This window comes from Panthera uncia, chromosome D4 (assembly GCF_023721935.1).
Source record: "Panthera uncia isolate 11264 chromosome D4, Puncia_PCG_1.0, whole genome shotgun sequence".
NCBI lineage: Eukaryota > Metazoa > Chordata > Mammalia > Carnivora > Felidae > Panthera > Panthera uncia.
Genome location: NC_064807.1, coordinates 21,777,730 through 21,792,038, shown reverse-complemented (window position 1 = coordinate 21,792,038; position 14,309 = coordinate 21,777,730). Strand labels below are relative to the sequence as shown.

The 14,309-nt window shown below is 38.9% G+C and overlaps 1 long non-coding RNA gene across 8 annotated transcripts in view; it reads left to right on the top strand.

The window, feature by feature from the left end:
* Positions 1–4,097: 4,097 nt before the first annotated feature.
* The window catches only part of LOC125934619 (uncharacterized), a 135,797-nt gene continuing 125,585 nt past the window's right edge, over positions 4,098–14,309 (top strand). For 7 of the 8 annotated variants that reach the window (XR_007461527.1, XR_007461528.1, XR_007461522.1 and 4 more), the window contains exons 1-3: positions 4,098–4,232; positions 5,042–5,084; positions 7,227–7,299. This is a non-coding gene — a long non-coding RNA (uncharacterized LOC125934619). Of the gene's footprint in view, positions 4,237–5,041; positions 5,085–7,226; positions 7,300–14,309 lie in introns of all 8 variants that reach the window. The other variant, XR_007461484.1, reaches the window with a different exon arrangement.

Genomic DNA, 14,309 nt, shown 5'->3' with positions numbered 1-14,309 from the left:
ACGTAGGCATATAGTTGTGAAACTACTACCATGCTGTAGATACAGAACTGTTCCTTCACCCCTAAAATTCCCGAGTGCTGTCCCTTGGTTAGCAACCATTTCTCCACTTCCTACCATTGGCAGTCATTGATTTGTTCTCTGTCACTATAGTTTTGCAATGCCGTATAAATGTAGTTGTAAAGTATGTACCATTTGGAGTCTTGCTTCTTTCATTTGACACAGTACATCTGTGTTTCACCCATTCATTGTACACATCAATAGTTCATTCTTATTTTCTTGTTGAGTAGTATTCCATTGAGTTGAATGCTACCCAGTTTATTCATTCATCAGTTGAAGAACATTTAGGTTGTTTTCAGTGTTTGCAATTCTGATAAACCTGCCATAAACATTTGCATATGGTTTTTTGGGGGGGAGTATCAGGTTTCATTTCTCTTGGGTAAAACAGCTGGAAGTGGGATTGCTATGCTATTAGATTTCTATTTTGATGTCACTCATTGCTACAAATTTAATCCCTTAAAAAAAACATAACATAAGCTTATTCTCTTACAGTTGGGGAGCTCAGAAGTCTAAACTATGTTGGCAGGGTTGTGTTGCTTCTGGAGACTCTAGGGAAGAATTCACTTCCTTACCTGTTCCAGCTTCTGGAAGCAACCCAGAAGCTAGTGGCCCTGCATCATTCGACCTCTCTTTCTGTGGTCACATCTCCTTCTGTGATTCTGTTGTTGCCTCCCTCTTAATGACCCTTATAAATATATTGGGCCCACCTGGATAATTCAGGATCTTTAGCTTAATCACACCTTTAAGTTCTTTTCAAAGCCCATTTGGCTAGAAAAGGTAATATACTCTTAGGTTCTGAGAATTTGGACATTATTCTGCCTGCCACAACTAGAACATATAACAAGGGTACATTTAACTTTGTAAGAAGCTGATAAAATGATGCTTTATAAAAAGTATTATCATGCTATGATATTTTGCTACTGTTTCCCAATATGTTAATAATACAGACAGCTTATTAATCAGGGTGTATTTCTGTATCAGTTTGGAAATTTTTGCTCTATGTGAGAGAAAACCCAACACAGATTGGTTTAAGGAAAAAGGAGATTATTGGCTTACTTAAATAGAATGTCTAAGGCTGAGGCTTTGCAAATTTTGGCTTTTTATTTTTTACTTCAAAGCTCAAACATTTTCACAATTTAATTTTTCTCTTTCTGTCAGATTTACATCCTTCACAGGCTCCATGTGGAGCCAAGATGGAGATGCAAGCAGCTTCTTTTTGATTCAAGTCCCTTATAACAAATGTCCAGTTACTTGACAGGATTTTCAGCAAAGGTCTCACTGCTTCTTATTTTTGTCATTGGATCACATGATAATCCCATGGACCAATCACTGGGGCTAGAGAATGTCATGTGCAAATTGGTCTTGGTCATGATCCGCTCCAGAGCTGGGCTGGGAGCTTAACCTGAGGACTGTGGACTAAAAATGAGGGAGGGAGGGATCTGAAATGGGAAACAGAGACTTCTTCTAGAAGAGGATATGGCTGTTGAAGATACACTCTATGTCCACTCTAATTTCTTAAACTTTCAATAGAGCTTTAGAATTAGTTATCCTCTGAGGAAGTTACTCTCTCTGAGTATGTTTATCCACTTTTCACCAAATGAGGAAACTGAGGAACCATGTTAAATTCAATTAGACCACCAGGGATTGCTTACAGACTCACTGGGGAGACAGGCAACCAGGGATGTGCTGCAGCCGGCTGAGCTGGCTCACATGCAGTTGTGTGGATTTCTTTCCAACTCTACATCTAGTAACGTCATGTTGATGGCTTGAAATAGGCCATGGTGGAGTATTTGCACCACAGAAATTGGCAAATGTTACATATAAGGGCTTTTTACCCTAGAGAGCCTGTTACTAAACATTTTCCACTGTACCATGGCTGGCAGTAAAGAACTGTTCACAATAAATATGATAGCACTGTGTGATAATTTTTAAATAATTCTGACATAATTACAACAGGAGTTGAGAGAAAGAAGATATCACTGTGTGTGTGTCTCTACCTCCCCCCGCCAAAATAAAATTCATGAGGAGAGGAGAGCTTGAATTGGACATTGTGTCGGAGAGAATATATATCATTTTGAGTCTGGCTTGTGCTTTTGTGGTTAGTACTTTTGGTGTCCTATCCAAGAAAAATTTTCATATTTCACAAAATATTCTATGTTTTCCTCTAAAAACATCATCGTTGCTTAAATTAACTTTTGTGTGTGATGTGAGATAGAGGCCAAATTTCCTTTTTTTTTTTCCTAATGCTTTAGTTGAAAATATCAAAAACTCTCCTCTGAATACCATCAAGACATTATCATTGAATGCTGCATATTCCCCATTCCTTTTTTCTCTGGGTCTCAATTCCCAGCAGTAGTTCTGTGAAATTCATGAGTCTTCAGCCAGCACAGGAACAGAGGTCTTATGTTCAAAACTACCTGTGAGTCTGGTGTGATGGGGTGTCTTGCTCTATAGTCTGTTCTCCACTAGCTGCTCTGATGCTAGATCATTGATCTGGGTACCGTTTCCCCCACGAGGAGCACACAGGAGCCCCTGAAATACTAGCTGAACAAGAGGCATTCATTTCAACTTCAGCTGAATCTATGCAGATAATCTGTTTTTTAATTCATCTTGCTCTCCCTCCAGCTACACCAAAACCCCACCCTAGTTCCTCAGATTGTCATCTCTCAGGTTTTATTCTGCCCCCTTTCTTCCCGGGGTCAGCTGAGGATGAAAGATGATTTTCTTCCCAAGAAGAGCTTCAGTGTCTTGAGCCTCATAACTTTTTGTGTAATTTCATGTCAGTTCTCTCTTAGGGCACTGACTCCAAGAGCTGATTGATGTGGATGAGCTTTCCTTAGCCGAGCTGTTCCCTGACAATTCACTGCCCCGCTCTCCCACATTCTTTTCACCTCAGTTTTCAGGGAAAAATTTTTTTTCCTTTAGGTTATTTGCACTCTAATGATTCCTCTCTTGCAAAGCCTACTGAAAGGATCAGTTCATGGTTAGAATAAAGATGCGCAGGTCTCTGTTTCCTGGTTTATGACCACACCTTTATATGCTAGAGTTCTAGATAGGTTGGGGCAGGGGTATTTTGAACACACAAGGTCTCGAATTCTGGCTTTTGTGTTACTTGTGGTGTGACCATGTACATTTGACTTAAACTGTCTAGGTCTCAGACTTTTCATTTATTAAGTGGACATACTGAAACTACCTCAAAGTGTGATTCTCATGACTGAAATGAATGAAATGAAGGTATCTGAAGCCATTAGCATATTTCCTGGTACTCAACAAAAATTACTCATTTTCCTTCTTCCTTAAGAGGGAAACAAACGGTTATGGGGGATTTTAGGAAAATTCCCAAATGAAGCATGTTGTGCACTGGTAGAATTTTGTAACACTTTCTTTTCTTTTGGGGGGAAATGACGGGACAAAAAAGTTATGATGCCTCTTCCTTCTGCCCAGTCATGGAGATATTAACACATGCCAGGGGCCCAGGGATACTCAGACTATGGAAGAGTCTGGCAGAGGACTAAAGTATGATGGGCTAACTGTAAAAATATTTGGTCTTGAATTTTAGAGGATAAATACTATGTGAGATTCTCTGTCTCTTTGTGTCTGAAAATTTCCATGTCACTGCAATGAAACAAATTAAAGAAAGGTCTGCTTTAGAGAAAGGTAGAACCCTAAAGCTCTGGAAGACCTGAAAAATGAGCCCCCACTTTCTGTGGGAATCCCCTTGATAGTAGATTAAATAGCCTTGCTTGAACAACTTTTGTTATGCCCTGAAGACATCCTATTTCGTTTTTGAGCAGCTGAATCTGTTAAAAATTCCTTTATGTTTAAGTCCAACCAACATCTTATGCTGCGATGTTTATCATTTCAGTACTAGTTGAAGTCAATTTCAACCATCTTGTAGTTTTTCAGAGGAGTACTGAAGTGAAAGCTTGTAGGTTTGATTCTTCTGATGCTCCTTTGTGTGTAACAGAAAGAACTATTTCATCACAATTGGCTGTAGCCCTGAGCTACAGGTTGTACAGTGTTTTGCAGTTCATGTGGGTATGTGGATGGGAAGGGGGAGGAAGGGGTAGCACTGGGAAGCTTATCTAGTTCGAAGCCATCACCACTGCTAGAACAGCACCACAAAGCCCAGGCTGCCCTGTTGGTAGTTTGAACACCTGATTCTTTCAAAGCATGTAGGTAGGATTCAGTGATATTTTCCCAGAAGCCCTCAGTAGAAGTAAATTTTTTTTCAGTTGTTAATTATCTATAGGAGAAAATGATAATTGCATTTCCAAAGGTCTGCTGTATTTTAACATTCAGATCCTTGACATTGATTGCTCTTTGAAACTTCGAATACTGATAAAGGAAATGTGCTTGAAAGAGATGCCATTTAAATCCAGGCCTGTTAAAAGCCTGGCTGTGAGAGGAGTAACTCTTCAAATATTACTGATTTGTTAATGCACTGTATCCATTACCTGCCCCTTGTCAGAACCCCAAAGAAAGCAGGGATCTTAAGGAGTTGTCAGTAGCTTACTTAAGAGAATAACAACCAAAATAATAAAAGTCATCTTTCTTTTTTTTTTTATTTATTTTGAGAGGGGGAGAGAAAGAGAGAGAGAGGGGGAATGAGTGAGTGAGTGGGGGAGGGGCAGAGAGCAGGAGAGAGAGAGAATCCTAGGCGGGCTCTGCGCTAGTGCAGAGCCCAAAGTGGGGCTCAGATTCACAAACCATGAGATCATGACCTGGGCCGAAATTGGACACTTAACCAACTGAGCCACCCAGGTGTCTCTAGAAGTCATCTTTCTGAGAAATGAGTTGTTGGAGGTGAGGTTCATCTAGAAACAAGTTAAGTGTGAGGCTGGAGTAGGATGCTGAATTCTGACCTTCTCTAGATGGGGGAAGGCAGTTCCCATATTTTTGTTTTGTTTTGTTTTGTTTTGTTTTGTTTTGTTTTTCTATAAAATAATTAGCTTCGAATGTAATAGAGGTTTTTCATTGGCAGGAACCTTCAAGATAGTTTTTACTCAATCTCCTTCCTTTTACAGGTAAGAAAATTGGAAGAAATTCTTAGCAGATAATTGGTGCATGCCTGTTATTTTCTAGGCACTGTGGTGGGAAGTAGGGGTATTGTGGGCAAGGCAAGGTTGACTGGTTAGACTAATTAGAGAGAGAGATCATGGATTAGGAGACTAAGTAGGTCTAGACTAGACCAGAGTTAGATTAGTACCCAGCCTACTGTTGCTTTGACCAGCAGTCCTGTTTCACCCTCGCCAGCTCCTTCGGCACCTTGAATTATATGCTCCCCTTCCCTCTTCTACCCTCTCACTTCTGGCTTTATATCATCTGAGAACAGTGGTTCTCAACACTGCTGGTTTCATCTCTCCCTCAAGTACACACATGTGAATACACACATGTAATTTTTCATACCATCTCAGGGCATGCACAGCTCTCTTGAAGTCCATGGGTGTCAGTACAAGAATATGTGCCACATAAAGAAAACTTCATAAGCTATTCACTTTGTTTTGTGGAATTTTGTGGGGTCTGCAGTATTTTTACTATTGGTGAGAATTTTATCAATCACTCACTGAATCAGTCAATTGACATGCCATTTTTCAGGCACCCTTGGTAAGATAAGAACTTTAAAATACAATGCCTGTTTTACCCTAAGGAAATTGAGATAGAGAGACGTCAAACATCAGTCCCTTCAGCCTGTAAATAGTGAGACCAGCATTTGAACCCAGGCTTCAGACTCTAATTCTAGGGTTTTTCTCTCTCAGAGCAGCTACCTCGAAGTGTCAGAAATACCTATTAAATTGGAGATACTTTTTCACTATGTATCACTAGTGTTGTAGGAGTCTGAAAGTGCGGGTGATCAGTAAGGGCTGGAGTACATTGGGAAAAGGAAAACTTCTCATATAGACAATCCATCAGAGGATGAGTTAAGATAGGGATAAATGAAGTAGGATAAAAATGGTAAATTTTGATTCTGCCCAGATGTTTCTAGAAGGATGCAAATTAGTTTGAGGTGCCAAAGAGCAAATTACTGGTATAGTAATTCCTATTGCTTAAGATCTACTTTTAAATATAGATATCTTTACTTAGGTAATCAGTGTTTTTGTTTTGTTTTGTTTTGTTTTACTTATACCTTACTTTTTTTTTTTAATTTTTTTTAACGTTTATTTATTTTTGAGACAGAGAGAGACAGAGCATGAACGGGGGAGGGTCAGAGAGAGAGGGAGACACAGAATCTGAAACAGGCTCCAGGCTCTGAGCTGTCAGCACAGAGCCCGACACGGGGCTTGAACTCACGGACCGCAAGATCATGACCTGAGCCGAAGTCGGACGCTTAACCGACTGAGCCACCCAGGCGCCCCTATACCTTACATTTTAAGATGGAGTAAAGAAGAAGGTGTTTGGGATCTGGTTACTTCAGCACACATTTATTTATGCGTTACCTAGAAGTGATAGACAGTAATGAGTAATAAACAGTCCTTAGTCTCAAGAAACTTAAATTCTGATTGGGGAATTATGACATCAACCATATCTGAAGAATCTAGAATGTAAAAATATAAAATTTCTTGATAATTTTGGTTCTTCTCATTGTTTTTTATGGACTTCAGTTAGTATGTAAAATAAAACTATACTATTGTTTGCAATGGCTCCCAAATAACATTTTCACTTGAAACAGATAAATATCACTCCACAATTTTAATTAAGAGGCTGAGAATATGGTATAGAACCTTTGAAGATAATGTGTTTAATTTGTGGTTATTTTATTTGAAGCAATTGAATTGGTTTATAACTTATGATGGTCTCACTGAGAACTGTTAAGCTTTCAACTTGCCTTGATCCAAAGCGCTCTAGTTTGAGTGTCTTGGTGTGTATATAAAGTAATTATAGCCTATAGCCTATAGCCTTGAGTACTATTACTATGTTAAGTGCTTTACAAGAATTATCTTGTTGAATTTCCACAACAGTGGCACATGGCACCACTATTGTCCCCATTCTGCAGATGAGAAAGAAAGTCAGCAAAGGAAACCTAATAATCAAGTTAAAAGCCAAAATGGCTTGAAGGATTGTATTCTCCAAATACTCAAGTACAAAGAGTTTAGTAGTAATGACAAATCATTTAATCTTATATAATACATTTTTTTTAATCTATTATCTTTCATTTGTTCATCATTAAGAGAGAGAAGAGTTGAAATTGCTGGAGTATCTTTGGATCACCCCTATGTTTGAACCTACAAACATTAGTGCCAAGTAAGTGTTTCTCATATAGGTTTACTGTGGAATTTCTTTTTTTATCTTTATTTATTTTTAATATGAAATTTATTGTCAAATTGGTTTCCATACAACACCCAGTGCTCATCCCAACAGGTGCCCTCCTCAATACTCATCACCCACCCTCTCCTCCCTCCCACCCCCCAGCAACCCTCGGTTTGTTCTCAATTTTTAAGAGTCTCTTATGTTTTGGCTCCCTCCCTCTCTAACCTCTTTTTTTTTTCCTTCCCCTCCCCCATGGTCTTCTGTTAAGTTTCTCAGGATCCACATAAGAGTGAAAACATATGGTATCTGTCTTTCTCTGTATGATTTATTTCACTTAGCCTAACACTCTCCAGTTCCATCCACGTTGCTACAAAAGGCCATATTTCATTCTTTCTCATTGCCACGTAGTATTCCATTGTGTATATAAATCACAATTTCTTTATCCATTCATCAGTTGATGGACATTTAGGCTCTTTCCATAATTTGGCTACTGTTGAGAGTGCTGCTATAAACATTGGGACACAAGTGCCCTTCTGCATCAGCACTCCTGTATCCCTTGGGTAAATTCCTAGCAGTGCTATTGCTGGGTCATAGGATAGGTGTATTTTTAATTTTTTGAGGAACCTCCACACTGTTTTCCAGAGTGGCTGCACCAGTTTGCATTCCCACCAACAGTGCAAGAGCGTTCCCATTTCTCCACATCCTCGCCAGCATCTATAGTCTCCTGATTTGTTCATTTTAGCCACTCTGACTGGCGTGAGGTGGTATCTCAGTGTGGTTTTGATTTGTATTTCCCTGATGAGGAGTGACGTTGAACATCTTTTCATGTGCCTGTTGGCCATCTGGATGTCTTCTTTAGAGAAGTGTCTATTCAAAGTTCTAGAATGTCCATGTCTCTGCACATTATGGATTGCCTTAGTTTCTATGATAAGAAGTAATTCTACTACATAACAATAATTCTCAAAGTATATTAAAATTTGTTATAGTTGTATTGTATATTATCTTGCATCATTACATGCATTATATGGAAAAGCATTATATGCATTATATGGAAAATGATGCATTGCACTATGTCATCATATTTAACTAGCTAATTGTGAACCTGTTTCCCTTGTTTGTAAGCAACTTGGTTTCCTGGCAGCTCAAGGAGGTTGTTAGTTGCATAATTTTTCACAACCAGTAAGTGAAGAGTCAGGATTCAAACGCAGTCCTGAATGACTCCAGAAACATGCCCTTCACCCCAAGTCAAGATTTACTTTATAATCACCCTCCTTTTTTCTAAGTTTGAATTGTAAATTTACCAAATATATTGGAGTCACTGTATATGTAAGAGTGTAAAGAACGTACCTTAGAAAGTTGTGTGCCAGAAGAAACTGGATGTACATGACTCATCATCATTGTCTAGAGAACCATCACCTCGTGCTATAGTCATATGAAATTATTTATGGAAACTCAGTCAAACAAAACACAGGGGGGATGTATTGTTTATACATATAATAATATGTTAAGTGACATTTTCTTTTCTGTTTTGATTGAATACCCAAGAAAAGAGATGGCTCTTATTCTCACCTTCCAAAGTGAGATGTGAATCTACTTGGCCTGAACTGCTAAAGAAGATGGTCAAAAATCAATTGGAGTCTTCAGCTTTCTGCCAAGATAGAATAACAAGGGTCAGTTTTACCTTCTTTCCTGGGAGGGGGTGCATAGTTCCTGTTCCCACTGGGCCCCCCAGGCAAAACCTCATGATGTATAAGACTCTGTATAGAGCACTCAGAAGGGTTCGGTTCAGCACTAAGAAATGATTAGCCCCAGAATGACCACTACTCTGATTCCACCTTTTCTAAGTTATGTAACCACAATAAGATGTCACTATACAACTATTGAGCAACTAGGGAAAAAAATCTGACCATACCAAATATTGGTGAGGATGTGTAGGAATTGGAACTCTCAGACACCACTGGTGGGAATGTAACATACTATGCCCATTTGAAAAACAGGCAGTATCTTATAAAGTTAAATGTGCCCCAGCCATCTCACTGCTTGGTACTTGCATAGGAGAAATGAAAAATTATCTTTACAAAGACTTATACTTAAATGTTTGTAGCAGCTTTATTTACAACAGCCTCAAGCTGGAAACAACCAAGATGTCCATTAATAGGTGAATAAATAAACATATCATAGTATAGCCATACAATGCAATACTGGTCAGTGATAAAAAAGAGTGAACTATTGAACATTGAAATGAATGAATCTCAAAATACTATGCTGAATGAAAGAAGTCATACAAAAAAAGAGTGCATACTTGTACAACAATGTGAATGTACTTAATACTAATGAAATATATGCTCAAGAAGGGTTGAAATAATAAATTTTATGTCATGTATATCTTGCAATAAAAAAAGTAAATACTGTGTGATTCTATTTATATACAAATCTAGAAAATCAGCTGATATATAGTGACAGAAAGAAGATCAGTCGTTTCTGGAGGGGCCAGCAAGGAGGGGGAAGGGTTACAAAGGGGGATGAGCCAACTGTTGGCTGTGATGGACATGTTCCTTATGTTGACTGTAGTGTGGCTTCATTGGTGTGTGAGTGTATGTCAAAACTTCAAATTGTATACTTTACGTGCAATTTACTATATGCCAGTTATGGTTTAGTAAACATTCCTTTTTTATTTATTTTTTTTAAAAGTTTATTTATTTTTAGAGAGAACGAGTGGGGGAGGGGCAGAGAGAGAAGGAGAGAGAATCCCAAGCATCCTCTCTGCTGGTAGTGCAGAGCCCAATATGGGACTCAATCCTATGAACTGTGAAATCATGATCTGAGCTGAAATCAAGCATTGGAGGCTTAACCAACTAACCCATCCAGGCGCCCCAAGTTATTCCCTTTTTTTTTTTTTTTTTTTTTTCAAAATCAAAAATAGTGTTATTAATTCTGGTGTCTCTGAAGCACAAAAAAAAAAAAAAAAAAAAAGAAAGAAAGAAAGAAAGAAAAAAAAAAGAAAGAAAAGAAAAAAAGAAACCACCCTTCCCACATTTCAGTCCCCAGTCCAGGCCAAGGGGCTGCCCCTGCAGGCAGCGCAGGCCCAGGGGCCAAGACAGTCCTGGCCACGGGCTCGAAACGGGACCAGCCCATGGGTTTGACTTCTAGGGCCTGTCTGGGAGGCTGCCTGCCTCAGTTTAGGGAGCCCAGGCCCTCGACTAGGGATGAGAGATCAGGGATCAAGGCCGGAGGTCTGGGCCACTTAGATCCATCCCTTTTTTAAAAGTGACTTCAGCTGCTCACCACTCCCCCCATTTTTAATCTCAGAGATTTAAAAATGCCAAAAAAAAATTGGACATTAAGAAGAAGACTTCTTTAGAACTTCTGATTGTGTTCAGAATCCTCTTCTCTATTGAGATAGAGCAGGAGTGTCTATATCATCCACCCAAGAGGAGCTTCAACAAATAATTTGAAAAGCTTGATATGTGACTCCTGCATTTTGAGGGGTGCTGTGGATTGGTTTTTGACTCACATCTGAGACATCTTAAGAGTGAGACATTGGGTGAATGACCTAGCAGAGCAGAAGACTGAGTGTTATTAAGTAACTGCCCTGCTATAGACTTGGGGTCAAAATAGCACATTTTGCCTGAGTCTATCTTGTAGTATATTTATGGCAGTCCTGTAGGGTGATGGGAACCCAACATAGAGGTTCAGAGGTGCACCGTGGAGACCCAGGGGTTGAAGAAGGAATCTTAACTGGCTAGTCAAACTACTCACCACTTCTATCAACTACAAAGAGTCTCTCTAAAGAATCCTCAATGATCCTCTTCAAAGGAAGAATGAGCTCTCATACCCAAGTTGACTCAGAAAACCAATCCAGCTATTATACTAGCAGGAACATTTTAAATACAGATCAGAGACATTTTTGAGACGTAAGTGACCTAAGTTTATATTAACTGTTTTAAAATGTACCCGATTTGTTTTAATCAGGTATGGTAAGACATACAGACATGACATACAGATTTTCATAAAGGAAAAAAAAATTCTTTTTAATGTTTGTTTATTTTTGAGAGAGAGAGTAAGAGAGCATGTGCAGGCGAGGGACAGGGAGAGATGGGAATAGGGGATCTGAAGCAGGCTCTGCGTTGACAGCAGAGAGCCCAATGTGGGCTCCAACTCATGAAGAGTGAGATCATGGCCTAAGCTGAAGTCAGACATTTAACCGACTGAGCCACCCAAGTGCCCCAAAGGAAAAAATTTTTATACGCACGGATTCCTGGATGCAGGAGGCATGGCATGCCACACAGGACAACAAGAGAAAGCAACAGGGTTGGTTAGCAGGCAAAGGAAGTGGGGGGCAAATGTGGGCAAGAGCCTTCATGGTGGTTTCCATGGGAAAGATAAATCAGAGAAAGCAGGTTTGGAGTTAGCTAGTTTGAATAGTTTCAGTGGGCCCTGAGGTGTAGGGGTTTCTCCTACTTGTCTGGTACCTGACACTGGGGTGATTAGGGGAAGTGGATAGTGGCTTGGGATGTGAGAGCCCCTGAGATCCCAGTAAAGGTGGTGGTTGGGGGTAGGAGCTCTGGATTGGTTGTTTTGCTTTTGAAGAGCATGCTGTTGGGTACATGTTTACTATCCTAGGAATTAGCTAAACGCAGGAGGGATAGTCCCTTCTGGTGTCAGTAAGACCTCAAGATGTCAAAGCTAACAAAGTAAAAAACATGACTAATATACAACTAAGAGTGAGAAGATCAATATATTGTTCATGATTTAGACTAGGCCCAGGAATAGAATGAACCATGGAGCAAGTTTAATGATCAGAAGTACTTTTGGAATTATTAAAAAATACATTTTTATGAATTAAGGTTTCTGAAACTTTCTTGTGCATACAAATCACCAGGGATCTTATTAAAATGCAGATTCTTATTCAGTAGGTCTGGGTTAGGACCTAAGAGTCTGCATTTCTCACAAGCTATAGTGCTGCTGTTGTAAGGTAACATAGCAAAGTTATAAGTGGCTGAATGAATAATGGTTAAGAATCTGGGTTAAAATTTGAGTTCTATTGCTTGTTAGTTGGATGATTCTTGGCAAGTTATTTAACATGTGGAAGCCTTATATTCCTTATCACAAAATGGGAGTAATAATAATCTATCACAGAAGATGTTGTGATGGTTGAATGAAGTATTAGTTAACAGTGCTTAATGAGAGGCAGTAAAAAATAAGACAAGTGGCAGGGGGAGCAGGGCAGGTGGGATTTCTAAGGAAATTTAGGGTTTCCTAAATTGCAAGTGTGGGATAATTTAAGGAATTCATCCTTGCAAGGATCCCTTTTGCCATCTATCTGACAAGGAGTTACTTGGTTTCTGTATTTCCAGGGAAGGGAAGAATTCACATGGAGGCCACTGCTTTGTTCATTTCAAAGAGTTTTTACTATTTGGAGATAAAATCAATCCTACTAGTTCTGTCCCCTGAGGCAACATAAAAGTCTTACCGACCCCCTCTCATTTTTTCTGATATATCCAGAGATTCACATTTAACCAAACCAACTTAGTCATTCACGATACAGTAAGTCCTTGGTTTGCAAGCATAATTCATTCCAGAAACATGCTTGTAATCCAAAGCACTTGTATATCAACGTGAATTTCCCCCACAAGAAATAACAGAAACTCAGATGATTTGTTCGACAACCCCAAAATATTCATATAAAAATGATTACAGTACTGTAATATAATACACAATAATAAAGAAAATACAAAATATAAAGAAAAATAAACAAATTAGCCTGCAGTTACTTTTGAAAACCTTCATGGCTGGTGTGAGGGAGATAAGAGAGGATGTTATTATGTAGGACGACTTTCACTATCACGAATGGAATCGCTGCTCTCTATTGGCTCTAAATTGCACTGTATGTATCCTTAGTGTCTGTCCACTCAAATGTTTCTGCTTTGTCTGTAGAGCTATGGTGGATGCTAATGATATTTTTCTAGTGTTAAAGTCTTGTGGAAAAAATTATGTTAGATCCATAGGAATGAACATCAGAAAGACTGAAAATCTATTGTTTGTTCTTAAAATCAAAACTCTCTCTGCCACTTATTGGGTAGCTGATCTTTTCTGTCTTATTCTAGTCTAATCTTCAAATTTTGCAGTTCTTGTTTCATAGTCTTCTTTTAAATATTAAATGAGATAATTATATGAGGTACTTTGTGTCTTCCAGAGTACAATATCAAAGTAGAAAACTAAAGAAGTTGACTATGGTCTTGCTGAGGGCTTCTTCTATCTCATTCACTCCCCTTTTGTGGACCACAATATTGAGATACCAGAAAAAGTGCTGAAGAACTTACAGTCCCCCACCACTACCACATGTCTCCGAGGATACATGCCTTCCGAGGATGGGGAACGCCATGTTCTACTTAATGTTGTGATCTTTCAAATATTTAGCTTATCAGATTCTGTGGACTTTTTTTTATAGACAAGAACAAAATGGCATATTTTGGGTAAAGTGGGACATCAGAAGAGTTTGAGGAAAGAGGCTGCAGTTGGGAGGGTGATGATAGCTTTTATGGCTACCCCAAATCTCTCTGGGCCTTAGCACTGGTGCTAAAAAAACAGATCCCAAAGTGAAGTATTAATATTTCCCCACATTTTGGAGGCTTTTTCTATTCTTGAAAGACTGATAAAATTACATGGAGGTAATACGTTTTCATTGTTTCCCCTGAACTTAAGCTCTTACACCTTCAACTTGTATGTTATAGATAATGAAGACTATTAGCTTAAATATTACAAAAACTACATGCCATTTAAAGCAAGCACTTGGGCTCAAAACAAGCTCTGTTGCCTTTAACATATCTATTCTAGAGACATTTTATTGACCAGACAGCCCAATTAGGTTTGTAAAATAATGTCAAGAAGATCTGCCTTATATGTCCTCTGTTAATAGCCCTTACGACTCCATTAAATTTGCTCTTACACAGGAGTTATTGCTTATGTGGAGAGAACAGGAAATTGGTATATTGCACATAGAA